The sequence below is a fragment of the Felis catus genome, chromosome A1 (assembly GCF_018350175.1).
Source record: "Felis catus isolate Fca126 chromosome A1, F.catus_Fca126_mat1.0, whole genome shotgun sequence".
Lineage (NCBI taxonomy): Eukaryota > Metazoa > Chordata > Mammalia > Carnivora > Felidae > Felis > Felis catus.
Window position 1 is genome coordinate 84645880 of NC_058368.1, and position 16722 is coordinate 84662601.

General features: G+C 44.0%; 1 pseudogene; it reads right to left on the reverse strand.

The window, feature by feature from the left end:
• Window positions 1-3658: 3658 nt before the first annotated feature.
• Window positions 3659-5038, reverse strand: LOC101085596 (annotated as a pseudogene).
• Window positions 5039-16722: the final 11684 nt, after the last annotated feature.

The window sequence follows — 16722 nt, forward strand, 5'->3', positions numbered from 1 at the left end:
GTTGATCTCTATGCTAACAGCTCAGAGCCTGAAGCCTACTTTGGATTCTGTGCCTCCCTCTCTGTGCCCCTCCCCCACTTCCTTGCTCTTTCTCTCTCTCAAAATTAAACATTAAAAATAAAAAAAAATAGCTTTAAGCAGTAAAGGAAAAATTCTAGTTTCCTTTTCCACATGTTAATGAATTTCCATCTTCTCCATCTTTTCCCCTTACCATTTGCTGAAAATGAACTTTAGATTTGAAAACATGCAAAATTTTGAGAACCAGTTGAAAAATACCTTGATAATTAAAGGCATTATAAATTAGTGCTTACAGGCACTGTATCAAAGGAAATTGGATCATTTGCAACTACATGGATGGAAGTAGAGCATATTATGCTGAGTGAAATTAGTCAGTCAGAGAAAGACAAATATCATATGACTGTACTCGTATGAGGACTTTAAGATACCAAACAGATGAACATAAGGTAAGGGGAACAAATATAATATAAAAACAGGAAGGGGGCAAAACATAAGAGACTCTTAAATATATGGGGTCCTTGGGTGGCTTGGTTGGTTGAGAACCTGACTTCAGCTCAGGTCATGATCTCACAGTTTGTGGGTTCAAGCCCCACATTTGGCTTCTGTGCTGACAGCTCAGAGCCTGGAGTCTGCTTTGGATTCTGTGTCTCCCTTTCCTGCTCGCATTCTATCTCTCAAAAAATAAATAAACTTAAAAAAAAAAGAGACTCTTAAATATAGAGGACAAAAAGAGGGTTGCTGGAGGGGTTGTGGGAGGGGAGGGGATGGGCTAAATGGGTAAGGGGCATTAAGAAATCTACTCCTGAAATCAGTGTTGCATTATATGCTAACTAACTTGGATGTAAATTAAAAAAAATAATAAATTAATGAATTAAAAAATGAAATTGGAAAGTTAAACCTAATTATGTGAACAGACATAAACTGGTCATTTGGGGACATATTGATTGCAAAAATGTACTTTTATAACTCATGTTACAAACCTATGTTTTCTAATATTATGAAGATCAACAAGTTGGCAATCTACATCTCATCTGAATATGTTCAAAGAAAGGTATCCTCCAGACATAGTCCCCTGTTTCTTTTTTCTTTTTTTTTTTAATTTTTTTAATGTTTATTTATTTTTGAGACAGAGAGACAGAGCATGAACGGGGGAGGGTCAGAGAGAGGGGGAGACAGAATCCGAAGCAGGCTCCAGGCTCTGAGCAGTCAGCACAGAGCCCGACACGGGGCTCGAACTCACAGACCGCGAGATCGTGACCTGAGCCAAAGTCGGACGCTTAACCGACTGAGCCACCCAGGCGCCCCCATAGTCCCCTGTTTCAATGCTGGCCTAGAGAAGGAATACGTATAATAGCTGGAAGGCAGGATTAAGCATGTCTGGTCCTCTATAAAATCACAGCACTGGCATATTAAATTTAGGAAGGAAAGAACTCTTCTGACTTTAAAACATGATATTATACAATAAGCTCCAGAATCACTTCACTTATTTAAAAGACTTACTTTAGAATTATGAAAGAAACTGAGAGTGTTATAAAATACTCTCACATATTTGTATAGAATTTCTTAAAATGATGACACTAATATTAGCTGTGTCAGTTTATACTAATAAACTGGTGTCCTGTAGTGCATCCCAGCTTTGCAGATTGGATCAAGGTAAAGTGATCATGAAGCTTATGGCCATGGTGTACTGAGAAACACATGTCTGGGACTTCATCACTGAAGACCACAGCTTAAAACAAAGTGCTCTCCTTTTTCGTCCACTCAATGGCTACAGAGCAACCAGGTGTTGGGGATATAAAGACATTGAATATCTGAGCTAACAAAGGGCCCATCAGCAGTGGGAGAGACAGATACACAAACAGATTGTTCTAACACACTGTGGTCAAAGACCCAAGAGTAAAAAGTTAGAAAGTATCATTAGAAGCTGTTATTTTGAGTGATGACTAAATAGTAGATGAAGCAGCCAAAGGTTGAAAGTGGATGCCAATGGGAAAATATACTATTGACTCTTGTAGACTGCTGAATGGCATGTGAAAGTTTATGCACATATAAATTTGATTATTTTGAGAAGAGGAAACTTTAAAAATCAAAACAAATGACAGTGTTGTTGGTTGATAAAGAGGGACATCGGCTGTATGTCATGCCAGAGGAAACCTCTCTCACCCTAGAAGGAGACAAGTGAGCTGAGGAGCACAGGGTTTAGATGGGTAGAGAAAGTTTAGCACCTTAAACCAATATCAAAAATGTGTTCAAGAACCTTCCATGTTTGTCCCCACTGTCATATAATAAGCTCCCATGTATTACTTGTTGAAAGGTTGAGGTGCCAAATGGAGCCATCTCGTCCCAAGCAGATACACAGGGTCTGGAGGTCTGGAAGGGACAAGAGTCCTGAGCATCACAGATTCCATATTATATATATTCATATATAGAGCGTTAATATTTTCAGAGCACTTACATGAGGAAGCATTGTTTCTCTTCAACCACATGAAAATACTACATGTGCCATAATAAAATTTTAGAAAACAATCACATCAGCAGTCACACATACATCATGATTTTACATTTCAATACCTAACAAAGAAATATATACATCTTCCCAGCACTATATTTCCCCATAAACACTGCCTATTTCCAGTCTAGCACATGTTTTCTAACTTGCTTGTAGAAACTACAGCTCTTAATCTCTAACAGCAGATATTTTGGAAGTTCCATTCTTTCCAGATTCAAATTTAAATGAGGAACTTGCCATTTTCAAATAACAACCAATTTTTTTAATGGGTATGGTGAAGCTTATCCAGCACAATGTGAAGAAATATTGCATGTAAGTAAAAATCATTAAAGCTATCATAAGGAATCTTTACATTATAGTTGAGAACACTTAAAAATAAAGCTGCAATTGAAGTTTTATAAAGCAACTATTTATATTAAAATTATAGGTGTTCAACAAATCTGATGAAAAGACTGATTTGTGGGGTTCCTGGGTAGGTCAGTTGTTTAAGCGTCCAGCTTCAGCTCAGGTCATAATCTCATGGTTTGTGAATTTGAGACCCATGTACAGCTCTGTGCTGACAGCTCAGAGCCTGGAGCCTGGTTCAGATTCTGTGTCTTCCTCTCTCTCTGCTCCTTCCCTGATCACACTGTATCTTTCTCGGTCTCTCAAAAATAAATAAACATTTAAAAATTAAAAAAAATAAAATAAACTGATTTGGTAAAGGTTCAAAGAATTTCACACCTCACTACTGTATGGCTCCAGCTGCAATGGGCCACAGTGATGACATACCGCATGTTCTGACATAGGCAGTAGGTCTCAATAGGCCATGCACTCCCCTTATGTCATATTACCTATTACAGACCAGTGAATTCTTAGAGACGAAAAATATAAAAATTTCAGGACACTGCATTTTAATAACATACAGCATCAGAAATTGTTCAGAAGAAGGTCTGAAAAGAGTCTTTTAATGCAAGCCTGAATCTTCAAGCACATAAATGTATTTCTTATGCTTGATTTCAACATCACTGGAAATAGATACCAATCACCAATCCCTGATATACATTCTTAATGAGACCCAGAATCCTTGTTCAAGTTTTCCTACAAGGGCTGCTCCATTCACAGTGGACATTCTGTTTCTGTCTCCCTTTGTTAACACCTGCAGGTGTGAGTATAAGAATCTGTAGAATGTTTGACAGGGAAAAGAATCTGTAGAATGTTTGACAGGGAAATATTACCCATGATGCTATCTGCATCATTCACTACCAGCAGCCCATGCACCTCAGCCCACCATATGCTGTCCAGGATATCTCCTGTATCTCCAGATTACTGCACCTCACAACACCCATGAAATGCTGTGAGAAGTGCTGATGGGTCTGGGCCACTGTGATATCTAGGTTAGGGTATGTTTTTTCAGCAGCAAGATTAATTACATCAGATTTAGAGTAAATATCTACAACTTTTCATGACTCATGCAACATAAGCAAGCCTGATACTTGTTTACACAAAGGTTCAAGGCTCCACTGAAGGGAGTGTCTGGGTGGATAAAGGCGATGTTGCAGTGGGTCCCAAATGCAAGAGCATCTAGGTCCCGCTTCATGAAAGCAGACTTTGGAATATCAGAGACACAAACCTGAGGAACTTGAGGATTCTTTTGTGGTTAAGTATATGAAGTGCATTCCACTTACCGGATCAACAATTGGCAATGTGTGGATTTTCATTTTTGATCAAGTATACAACATGAAAGAGGCTTGCATCTGAAGCTGTATTCACTGAAGGTAAATGTTTCTTGTAAATAAACTCCCTCCAAGTTTCTGTCCTATGTTCCTCTAATTCATAAAATGTACCATGATGGATAGTATCTACTGGTGTATTTATGAATTCTAATTGTTAGCATTCCTACAAGATTTTGTTCTGAACTCTCCCACAGTGATGCTGCTGGAACACCATTGGCTTCTAAGATAAAGAAGGCCTTTCTAACTTATCATGCACTACCAGAGACACCAAGTTTTGAACTGGTTTGACTGATGTGGTAACACTTATGTGACCTCATGAATCTCCTGTAAACACACTTTCTGAGTCTTGTGCCTCTTCTTCTAACTGGAATTTTTCAGTGTGCCAGTTTCCTGGTCCATGGAGATACGGGGTTATGGAAGGGAGTGGAGGGTACCAGAGAGGGTTTGTGGGCACATGGGTGCGTGGGGGATACCAACCAGACCAGGGATGAGGTGGGACCAGTGGGACATGAGGGTGTGCAGGGAGAAATGGAGCTGTGGTGGAGAGGGGATATGGGGGTGTGGGAGTATAGATAAGGGAAGTGGGAGTGTGGGGAGGAGGAATGGGGAGGAGTGGGAATGGGGGAAGGGGAGACTCGAGAGTACAATGGGGACATGCAGGTGGGCGGTGCAGAGATGCAAGGGTGCAGGAGGGAGGAGAAGGTGGGAGTGGGATTGTGAGAGACTTGGGGGTGCTGCACAAGGTAAGTGGGGTCAGCAGTGTCTGGGACAGTGCAGGAGTGCAAGTGGGATGCATGGGGTGCTGGTGCCCAGGTTATCAAGGCTGAGGGGAATGTGAACCATGTGCTTGTCAGCTCCTTGACACAGAAAGAAATCCAGTAGTTCGCCTCCATTTGGGGAGGTTCTAGAGGTGGATACTTTACCTTCTGGTTGCTTTTTTCAACTGCAGCTTCTTATCTGTGTCTCAGGGCAGACAAATCTACTTACAGCTCTCCAGAACTATCCCTCCGCACTGAGGTTAGCATGCTGAGGGTGGGATCCCCTGTGTTATTGGGTCTCTGTCTCTCTTGCCTCTCTCTGTGCTGTATCTGCATCTTACCTTGTGCTGAATCTATTTGGAGGGCCCTCACCTCCTCTTCAGGAGGAACTCCTCCATAAATAGATGTAAATGTGGTGTGTCCATGGAGGAAGTGAGTTTACCTCCTCACCTTAGATTAGGTGAGTTAGGTCCCCATCTTGGACCCCGACTCATCTTTATAAACTTGCTCGAGCTATTTCACTTGTTAGTATCATCTTCCTGTCTGTGAAATAGACCTTTTTTTTTTTGATGATCTAATAAGATTACATTTCTAAGGTTACTGGCACACAGCAAGTACTTATTAAATGTTTCTTCTTCCTCTTGTCCAACATTGTGCCTTCCAAAACAAACATGACCCTTGTTTTTGCAGATACAAATTGCTCCTCCCACCCTCAATGTGTGAAATTTCTGAGCAGAGTTTGAGAAAACCCACCCTCCTCCTAGGCTTGGCACCTCAGGTCACCACAGGTCACCTTGACAACTTTACCCATACCACTTTCTTGCTTTCTCTCCATCTAGTCAACTGAACTGTGAAAATGACTTACTCCAGCCTCCTCTATCAACCCTCCTCCTTGGAAGGAAGCTAACTTCAGAATCCATCAAGGTTCATTCATAACTTAGCAGCCAAGATTAATACTGAGAGTTGGAAAGTCTTCCCAAGGTTTTTAGAAACCCACTGCTAATGGTTTGATTTTGGAGAAAATGTCAGTAGAGGGCCTATGTGGAAGTTTGAAGTTGAGAACTGTAGGCTTAACAAAGCTATAATATGGATTATGAGCATCACAGACTGAGGAGAGTTTCCATCAAATCTTGCAGCAGGAATCAGATGTGAAATGGACAAGGACAAAAGGGCATAATATTTGTTATGTGCCCACAGTGTAAGCCTCAGGGTAAGGATAAGGGAATTGATATAGGACTTTTCCGTTAACCTTCAAACAGTTCCACAAAGTGGCCATTTTCTTGTTTATCCCTATTTTATAGATGAGGAAAGTGACATTGGTTGGACTTCATTTAACATGTAGAGGCGATGTATCATGATGCATAAAAGGAGGCTATACAGCCTACTGGGCTTGGATTCGCATCATAGCTCCACTGCTTCCTAGCTGTGTGACATTGAGTGCATTAATGAACTTCTCTGATTTTCAGTCATGTCATCTACAACATGGAGAGAGCAATGCCTACCTCATAAATTTGTTTGAAGATTAAAATGACATAATAAACATTAAATCCTTAGCAGTGTTTATAGCACATGGTAAACACTTAAGAAATCCTGGTTGTTCTTATTTTTACTATTATTGATGTTATTGCCACAAATCATGTGCTAAAAATATGCTTTGATTCAAACCTAAATCCTTCTGGATCCAAAATGAGAAGAAATAGAGCCATAACTATGTCTAGAAGAAAGCTGGTCATATTATTTCCTTCAAGATTTTTACAACAAATGCATTATGGAACTGGAAAGAAGAAAAACAAATACCATATTATTATTTAATTTGTGGAATTTAAGAAACAAAACAGAGGAATATATGAGAAGGGGTGGAAGAGGAGAGAGGGAAACAAATCACTAGAGACTCTTCATGATAGAGAACAAACTGAGGATTGATGTGGGAGGTGGGTGGGAGTTGAGCTAGATGGGTGACGGGTACTAAGGAGGGCACTTGTTGTGATGAGGAATAGGTGTTGTAAGTGTTGAATCACTAAATTCTATTCCTGAAACCAATATTGTACTGCATGTTGGCTAACTCTAATTTACATTAAAAAAAGAAAAAAATATGCTTGACTTCTTTATTAATGCCAGACTTGGTGCTTGCTGGTCACTGGAAAAACAGAATAAATAAGACAATTCCCTTTAGGGATTATAGGCTAGAAGAGTAAGGTAAGTTGTCTTATTTGTCCCCATGTTTTCACCTTTCCTTCCTGGACACGGCCCTCCCAGTGGACCACATTTAATTTTCTTTTCAAATGGGCTTGGCTGTTTGACCGGCTTTGGTCAATGGGATGTGAATGGCATAGTTGGAAACCACGAATTTTACTGGCCCGATCTTAGGGCCAAGTTTTGTCACAAACTGTTTGTGAGGTCTCAGGTCAGAAATTGTCTATGCAGAAATACCTGTGTGCAGACATTCTGTTTCCAATTTCCTTTCTATCAGAATGGCACTCACCTCAGCAGCTGTCCTTGAGTTCTAGAGGAGTCAACATGTGTAATAAATTTGACTACGATGGGCAGGTTGTGCTGAGTGTTACCTCCCTGTAGTATCCTTTCTCAGAGCCATGGAGACCCTTGCTCACTCTCTGGAGAATGCAGTGAGTAGTGTGGTGCAGCGGTGACTATGATCCTGAGCTGTGCATTACAAATACCAGAAACTCTTCATTTGCATTCCAACACATCTATTTAAAACTGGTAGACACCCTGAATGTCATGCCACTCCCATTCCAGAAGCTAAATCACACACCACCACAGCTTTCCTTCTATGTCCTCCTGGGGTAAGCATGTGTCATTACCTCTGTCCTTTGAAAATGTGGCCTGGAAGTCAAAAATTCCAAGGAAGCACTGAATTTGGAAAAAGAATCTCTGAAGCTCAGGGACATAAGCCTGGCCCTGACATCCCCACCTCCAGTTTGGATGACCTCTCCTTAGACTGAAGGAGCTCAGCCTGTGACTCCTCTGCTCTCAGGTCCTGGGTCTCCTCCCTTTCTACCAGCCCCTGTCTCATGTTGGGCCATGTCCAGGGAGCCCTGGCCCTCTGGCAAGGTCTTTCAATGTTGTCCTTCAGGTACACAAAATTAAAAAGCAGATTTTACATACTTTGATGTTCTTTTACACACACTGTGAGGGAATTCTTTAGCTTAGACTTTTTTGGAGATTTATCACTGTGCCTGCCTGTGTTAAAAGCCATTTGTATAAATGTGAGCTTTGTACCCAATTCTCCCAAAGCTGTATCTATGGCTTTCATTCCCAAAGACAGCTTCCCAGATGCAGGTCTTTCTCTTGTCCTTAGTCATGGCAGAGAGAACTCCCCAAAAGATAAACTCTCCCCAAGTGATATGTTACCAGGCCATCAGACTGAAGTTGGCCTCAGGCCTGCAGGTCAGAGACTCACCAACACCTGGGCACAGAGATCCAATGTGTGTACTGAAATTTGAATAGCTGAAAGCACCAGCTGAGTCTTGGCATCCAGCCATGAATCACTGACATGTGGGAGTAAACCCCCAACAGATGGAACAACCTCTACTTCCACAGGGGACCCTACACCTTACCCTCTACTGGAGGGAGGATTTGTGCCTGAGCAATAGCCTCAAATTCCTCATGTCTGGGTACACATGCCCCACCTTTCTGGGTTTGGGTTGTTCTTCCTGCTGTGTCCTGACCTTCCATGTGCCTTACAGAGTCACAGATCGTGTTAGGGTGGAAGGGGCCCTGGGTCCAGTTTGCCCATTTCTGACAATGGGGGCACCACCTGGGGGCCAAGAACGTGTTCATGGCCAGGGCTATTAGGAGGCAGTGGGAGGTTTCTGAGGCCCCTGTCCTCACTGCCTGCAACTTCTGGGCTCACGTTCATGGAAGGCAGCATGGGATGGGTGGGGACTGGTAGCAGACTCCTCCAGCCAGCTCCCCTGGAACAGCCAGTGATACTGAATTGCACAGGCAGAGAACAGCTCTGAGAACAGTGAAGGAAAGCCTGGGGCTGGACCCTCACTGTGCATGTGGGTGAGTCTTAGAGGGTGAGGGACGGGTAGGCAGCTGGCTTTACTGTGTGCAGTGTCTGCAGGGGCACAGAGGTGCAGGTGCCTCTCCGTGTACACAATAAGCTTCCCTTTGCTGAGCATGGAGTGTGTTGTGAAAACCATACAATTAGAAAAGGGATGTGGGCTTGTTTCATGAATCTCTGAGGGCAGGTTGGGGGCTGTCCCTTGCTGACTGTGTGGTAAGGAACCATTGGCATGGGAGGGGCAATGTAACCCTGTCTCTCTACACTGGGAGTCTTGAGTGCCTGGATTTTATAATGGCCTTCTGCCCCTAACATTAGTTACAGCACCATGCGGCTCTCAGCATGGGCTCGCTTACAGGACCAACCACCAGATGGCTGTCCCCTTCATTTTCTGAACAATCAGCAGGTGGCTCTCAGCTGTGGTCTCACTAAATTCTTCAATCATTAAGCAGATCGACCAGCCATTCATCAGACAGGTTGCTGGGCCAATCACCAGGAAACTCTCTGCGTTTTCTAACTCAAATGGCCAATCACAAAGCAGCTCTCACAATGGTGTCACTCCTGTGTCCAATCACCAGGCAGCTCTCACCCCACCCTCCTTCCCTCATTCCCCAGGGACCATCATGGATCCTGCAGTAGAGGAAACAGCATGAACGCATGTCCTCTCCCCATATCCCCTGTGGCACAGCCTTCCTGTCCCAGGTGAGAAACTGTAGGTGGGACAGTAACCTGAGGCTCACAGGTCCCGGGGGATGCAGTGTGATCAGGGTTGGACCTGTCCTGCATCGGTTGTGTTTCTTGTGTCATCAAGCCAGGATCTTAATCCTGAGAAGAGGTCAGTGCAGGTGTCTCATTTCAGGTGGGTAGGATGCACCAAAGTTGGGGTGTGTTTGGATCCAGTTTTTAAAGGGAATTTCTGTGGAAACAAAAGGAAGAAAGGTTGAGATTGGAGCAGATCATAGACTGGAGAAGATTATAACCCCAGGTCTGAGTTCTGGAGGAATTGGAGAGAGGGGGAGGGAGAAAAAATAAATGTGTTCATTCTGCTGACTAAGGTATCATTTCCCAAATTGAGGTAAGTCATAGATAGCTGGAAAGGAAAGGTGTTCTTATATCTGGCAACAAAATACTAAGGAAACAGCAACAAGTTTTCCAACAAGTCATAACAATTCTGATCATCTGATAACAATTCTGATCATCCATAGTTTATTCGCTCATGTAATTAATTTTTGCACTTTCAAATTTTTAAATTAGTCCTAGAAAGTTTTACCCAGGTCAGTTTTATGACCTTAACATTAACAGAAACCTGTTCTCTAGGATCTTTTTCATGAACTCCTTGAAGATGAAGCATTTTTGCAGTAACACTTTTGTGAAAAGATTTGGGTAAAAGAATAACTGACTGTAAATTGTAAAAGACTTAAGATTGGCATGGATAAAAGTTTGGTCATTACAGACCAATTGAGGAAATTTGGTTATTTTAGTACAAATATTTTAACACAGTAACCAGAATTACAGGTGTTAACAATACATGAGGACATATCAGATCTCTTAGAATTTTGTACAGTTTCTGGGCTGCTGACATTAATAGCACGTATCCACATAAATAAAATCTCGGAAGGATTAGAGTCAAATGTTTTATGATACTTCCTGTATAATTTAACCATGCTTAAATAGCCTGATTAGTTGAACATTTCCCTTTTTATAGGAGAAAGAATAAATTCATTTTGATCTTGACCCACTTGACCACATATTAAAATTTCTTCTCAAAGATTCCTTTTCCACGACGCTTCTACAATTTTTTTAATTCATATTTTGTCCTAAGTTTTCATTCTTTAAATAATCACCCTCACTTTTGGACCCAATTGCTTTTTATTTCTTCAACATAAACTGATTTCCTTTGCTTTTCTTTAACTAAAGACTGCATCCTATTTTTCTGCAAGGAGAGATGTTTCCCATATTCATTCTAGTTGCTTCAACTGCATAGAAAATTCTTAACACTTTTTTTCTAACAGAACTAAGTATTAAGCAATTGTGAACTGTCTGCTGTGCCACCATTTGTTTGAGAGGAAAATTTCTGAATACATTTCATAAGTCCTAGAAACGTGTACTTTTTCACAGATCAATCTTTCAGTAAATCACAAGACATGTTTACTAAGAGACCCAAATTTATCTTCAGTTTCTCTGTAATGAGGAAGCCAAAAGTAGGTCAACTTGTGTTCAGTAAGGAATGTTTCCTTATTTAATCTTATTTGGAAATGATCCAGATATGCAGTGGCACATTTAACTTAACACAGCCCTTAACTTCATCCTAATTGAAGATTTAAAGTTACCAAAAGATGTGGAGAAACTATGTGAAAAGTGTACCTAAATTTCTGGTGTGATACCAGAGTGAAGTGGACACAATGGGCCTGGAGGTGGGTGAGGTGGTGGCCCCTGCTGAGGACTGTGCTGGCCCTGGGTCAGTGTGGAGGTCCCAGGAATCAGCTGGATGGAAATTCAGGTGCCCATGTTCCATCCTGTCACAGGGAATGACCCACTCTGGAGGTGGGGGACGTGCTTTCAGGTGCTGCTGATGGGAGCCAAGGACTGAGACATGCTGGCAAGGACCTAGTGGGTGGACGGGCCACAGCAGTGAGTGAGGCTCAGTCATACCAAGCTCCTTCATTTACCTGAAGGGGACTCTGGGGACTCCCATCTCCTGCCCCTGTTCCTCAGATGCAGAAAGACACTGATGTGGAGACCCATGTGCAGGAGGACGTGAGGCGTCAGGTGAGCACTCTGGCACCTGCAGACCAGGAGGTCCCCTGGAGCTAACTATCAATTCCATGCCTGCCCCTTCCTGGTGAGGACAGGCCCACCAACCCACAGCCTGCCTCTTCCCTGCTGTCACACCTCAACGGAAGGTGAATCAGTGGCCAGGTGATGATGTTATTTGTTGTTCACCCACACAGATTTCAAGATATTGATACATGAAGAGTATTTAGGTGACACCACTTGTGTGTCCGCAGGACAGAGTCTGGTGTGCAGCATCCCAGACATGCCTGGGGGCCTGGTGACCTTGGTCTGCTGTGTGTCCAGACATAGACCAGCAGGGAGGCGGGCAGGGCACTCTTTCCTTTTCACTGTTAGGCTGTGCATGTAAACAATCAAGCTCTGGGTGAAAGGCCGCTATCTGGGCCAGCATCACAGAAATTGTCCCTGCATCCTGGAGAACACAAATTCTGTGTGATCTCAGTGCAGTGTGTCCCCTAGATGACCTCCAGGGGGGATGCATGGGGTAATCAGACCTTCTGGGTCCTATGTCAGAAGGTTGTACCCTGGTCATAAAATGACAATTTAACATGTCAGGATGTTTCACTGCTGCTGCCAAGATTGTTTACATTAATAACTTGTTTGTTCTGGAAAAGTAAACTGAAGCTACATGCACAAAATCACTACATTACAGAGACAACAAAGGGGGAAGGAAAGCATGAATATCAAGAAATCCAGCTAATTCTGACTTAGCATCGGGCCACCTGCTCCCTCTGCTCACTGAACCTACAAGATAACCCCAGGTGAAGTTTTTGCTCTTGAAGGTGTCAGGAGAAAGGGACTGGATTTTCATTCAACAGTTCATTCTGGAGACCTCAGTCCAAGGAGATCTGGTGCTTCATGCCAGCAGCACACGACTGACTGTGAGGAAGAGACAAGACCTCAAGCTAAGGATCCCAAATTCATGGTGCTCCTCCACACTTCTTCTCCTCATCCATGTGTGGGTGTGGTGGGGTTACAATTCTGAAAGCTCAGATCTGTTAGTGCCCAGAAGGATCCAGTGTTCCCCAGAGCCCTGGTCATGGCCAGAAACCTTTCGTCTGAGGATGGAGGCTCCATACTGGTGGACAGTTCGAGAGCTGTCACCACACCCCATCTCCAAATCCTATGTCCTATTATTTCCTTTGGCCCCACCCCTGACTGCACTGAGGGAGGGTTCTAGGTCCTGGCGCTGATGCTGATGGTGCTGGGAGTCCCACAGGGTACAATCTGGGTCTGTTAGGGGGTGTGTAGGTGGAGGAGGGATGAGGGCTCAGGGGCCAACCTGGCTCAGGTTCATGTAGGTGGAGGACTGAGTGGACAACCTGGCTCTGGGTGTATGAACCTCTGATGTTGTCTCTCAGTGTTGCTGAGATCCCTTTCTCCAATAAGAAGACTTATCAGGGGCCAGAGGCTACAGTCCAGATGTCACTATGTGAGCAGGTACTCTTTCCAGGAAGGTCTTCACCCACAGATGGTAAAGCCACCTGACCTCAGCCCCACTGAGGCTTGAAGAGTCACAGGCATCCAAGACTTTTCCTAAATGATTACATGGTTGAAGAAACATGGGAACAGAGATGGTTACAGTCAGGGAAAACTTACCTTATATGATAAAGGGCACTGGAATAGTTAAAATACCTACCTGTTCTTTACAAAAGGTGAGAAGCCAGTTAACCTGCCATTCTACCTACCTTTGTCCAAGCTCTTGTTATGCCCAGTGGCTTGTGTTGAAGGAACCAGTAAGCCTGGGACTTGGGTACATGCCAGCTCATGGAGTGTCCTGTCTGAATGCAGACTTCTCCAGGCACATCCTGTGTCTGCAGTGCCCTCACAGTGGTGCTGGTTGGAAGAACTACTTCCCCAGTGGCCTCCAAGTACACCTGCAAAACAAGCCAGACGCTATGTCTTGTATGGTCACAATCTTCTGCAGAGTTATGGGCATAAATTACTCCTGCATCACCCAGGCCAGACAGCCAAGGCTCAGGGTGTCCTGGGGATGACCTACCTGGGAGGCACGTCTGCCACTGAACCACTAAATGGCCTTAGTGAGTCATTATGCAGAGTAGTCCATGAAGCACTCTACAGGAGCCCAGGATGCAGAAGTTTGAGGTTGGACACTGAACCCAAAGAGGGACACAAGGGCACCATTGGTCACCTCATCCCACCTGCAGCCCTGAGGAGAAGGGTTGAGAGATGCCCATGGGGAGTGCATACTTGATGCCTGTTTGAAGCACCCAGAGTCTGAAATGTTCCCAACAGTTATGGCCATGGACCTTTCAGAGCTGTGGCTTTAGTCCCCAACTCCCTACCATGGTCCTGTCCTGAAGCTCCATCTGCCCTGTGGTCTCGTCTCCATTTGAATTTAATGCATGGTTTACCAAACAACAAATCATGCTGACTCTGGGTTCAGGGAAGTACTCTATCCTGTTCACCAGGACAATTCTTTAGGGAAAAGGCACTTAATAAAGATTTGGAGTCAGTGGGGACTCGGATGAACAGCTACTGTTTAGATATTACACCATATCACATAGAACTAGATTGAATTAGACTGTATCTTTCTATGTGGCTTGACCTAAAGAACAATGTATTCATTAGTGCAAAATACCAGCAGGCACTTACCCACTGGGTAAGGGTTCAATCCCTGTGCTCATGGAGGTAATGTTCTGGGAGAAAGAACACAGTGAAGTGAGGCAATCACAATGAGTCCTGGGGCCAGAGTGTTAGCTCAGGGGATGGATTGAGAAGGCGATGGACTAGTTTGTCAAGGGAGACTTTCTCCTAAGGGTTCCTAAAGTAATGCTGAAGGGACCAGGCACATGGAGATTCACCCTCACAGTACCCGGGGAATTGCTGCAGTTGTGCCTGGATCAGCCCCTCCAGTCCTCCACCATGCAGTCCAGTCCTCCCACTGCTGCCACACTGAGGAGCACAGCATGAACAAGCTGACTCATCTTCAGTTTCCCTGTGTGGAATTTAAATGCCTGACTTTGAGAAGTGGTTATGGACATCACTTCCATTTCAGGAAACCCACTCTTGCAGGAAAGTGTTAGTGTTAAGTGTGACAAAAAAAAAAGTTTCCCAAAGATATGTTTTACTTAGACCATAATGAATGGACTCTCCCATTTGAGGGGCCAGACTGATGGACTGTATGGGGAGGTGTTCTGGTAGAGACATGCTTGTGTTGAAATGACTTGGAGGTACAAGGATATTCCCTTCAATCTAATTGGAGTGATCTGAAAAGTCAACTTATTCCAGCCATTCTGTGTCACTGTGGAGATGATGGCTCTGTCTAAAGAGAATAAGAGGTAACCTGTCAGGAAACAAGCACCTGAGGCTTAGAGCTCAGAGATGGCTGGACCAGGGATGGGCATGGTCCTGGATGTATGTATGAAGGGAGAACAACTCTTTAGACCCCTGGTTCTTAAGTCAGTGGTGAGAGGTCCACATCCCTAGGTGGTGCCAAGGTGGATGTCAGAGGACCCCACACCTGCTTCAGGTTCATGCAGAGAGAGGGAGAGACTGGCCTTTGTGCTTCCAGGTGAGCTGACCACCAGGCTATTCTCCATTTGTGACTCCATGTGGTGGTGATGTCATTCCCAAGCAGACATTTGTGAAGGTTGGGTATAAAGGAGTGTGTCCCATAACACACAAGTCAGCACACCAGCTCAGAGCTCCCCCCACTCCTGACCTGATCCCTATCAGGAGGTCCTGGGGGATGGTACTTAGGCTGAGGACACATATAAGTGGGGCCACCTTGATTTAAGTTTTGACAAATCCGAAGACCCACAACAATCTTTTCAGTAAACCCTTCCTTACCTACTTCCTTCAGTGTAAACTAAACCTCTCCATGCTGTCAACACACAGTACACACTTCCCAGCCTCCCCACTGGCTCTTGAAATCAGCAATCTTCTTACCATCTTAGACATCATCCATCTTAGAGATTCCAGCCTCTCTCTTCCCAAGTCCACCTCAAATTTATCTTTTCCCAAAGAGCCAGGTTCTTCTTCTCACTTCTTCCCAGGTTCTATAAGCACACTTCCTTGAGCTCCATAGAGAGATTATGACGCTATGCTCTCCTCCACCTTGGCTGCAGCCACAGGCAAGCCCTAGCTCATTGGATCCTACAAGGGGCCTGAGCTCCCATGTAGTCCCTGGATGTGAAAGGGGCCATCTCCAGGAACAAGCAGTACCTCAAACCTTACTTTCCACCTTCTTTCTGTCCCATTCATGACTGATTCTCATCTCTGCCTTTTAGAAGAGTCCAACTTCTTCCATATCTTCAGACTACCTCTAGTAGTCTGCCTTACTTTATCCAGCTTCTCTGCCTTACTTTATCCTGCTACCCCTCCACCTGGATCCACCAGTAGGAATGTGGATGTCTCCCCCAAATCCTGCAGTGCTTCTGTGGCTCAGCGAAGAAAGCCCACCCTTTATGTGACTTCCTCTAGCCTCTAACTGCTTGCCTTACCCCACAGCATCTCATCCAGAGACAGGGTTTGGTCTCTGGAATCTCTCTGCCCTGGTTGCCTAGTTGTCTTGTCACATTTGATCTTAGAAGGTCTGCATCAGACAGGAACCTATAGTCAGGAAATATCTGCTGTGGTGGCCAGAGTTTGGAAACTTCACATCAAGGTCCAACCTCAAGTTTAGCAACAATCTGCCAGGAGGTCTCAGCCTAGAAATGTTTTATGCAGAAATACCTGTACAGACATACTGCTTCTCTTTTCCTTTCTATCAGAATGTCAACTTCAGGTGGTGTTGGGCTCTAGAAGTCAATGTATTGGGAAATATTGATGGGGACAAGCAGGTTGTGCTCAGTGCTCAGTGTCAGCTCCCTGTAGTTCACTGACACTTTTTCAGATCCATGGAGACCTCCTCACGCAATCAGGAAAATGGTGATT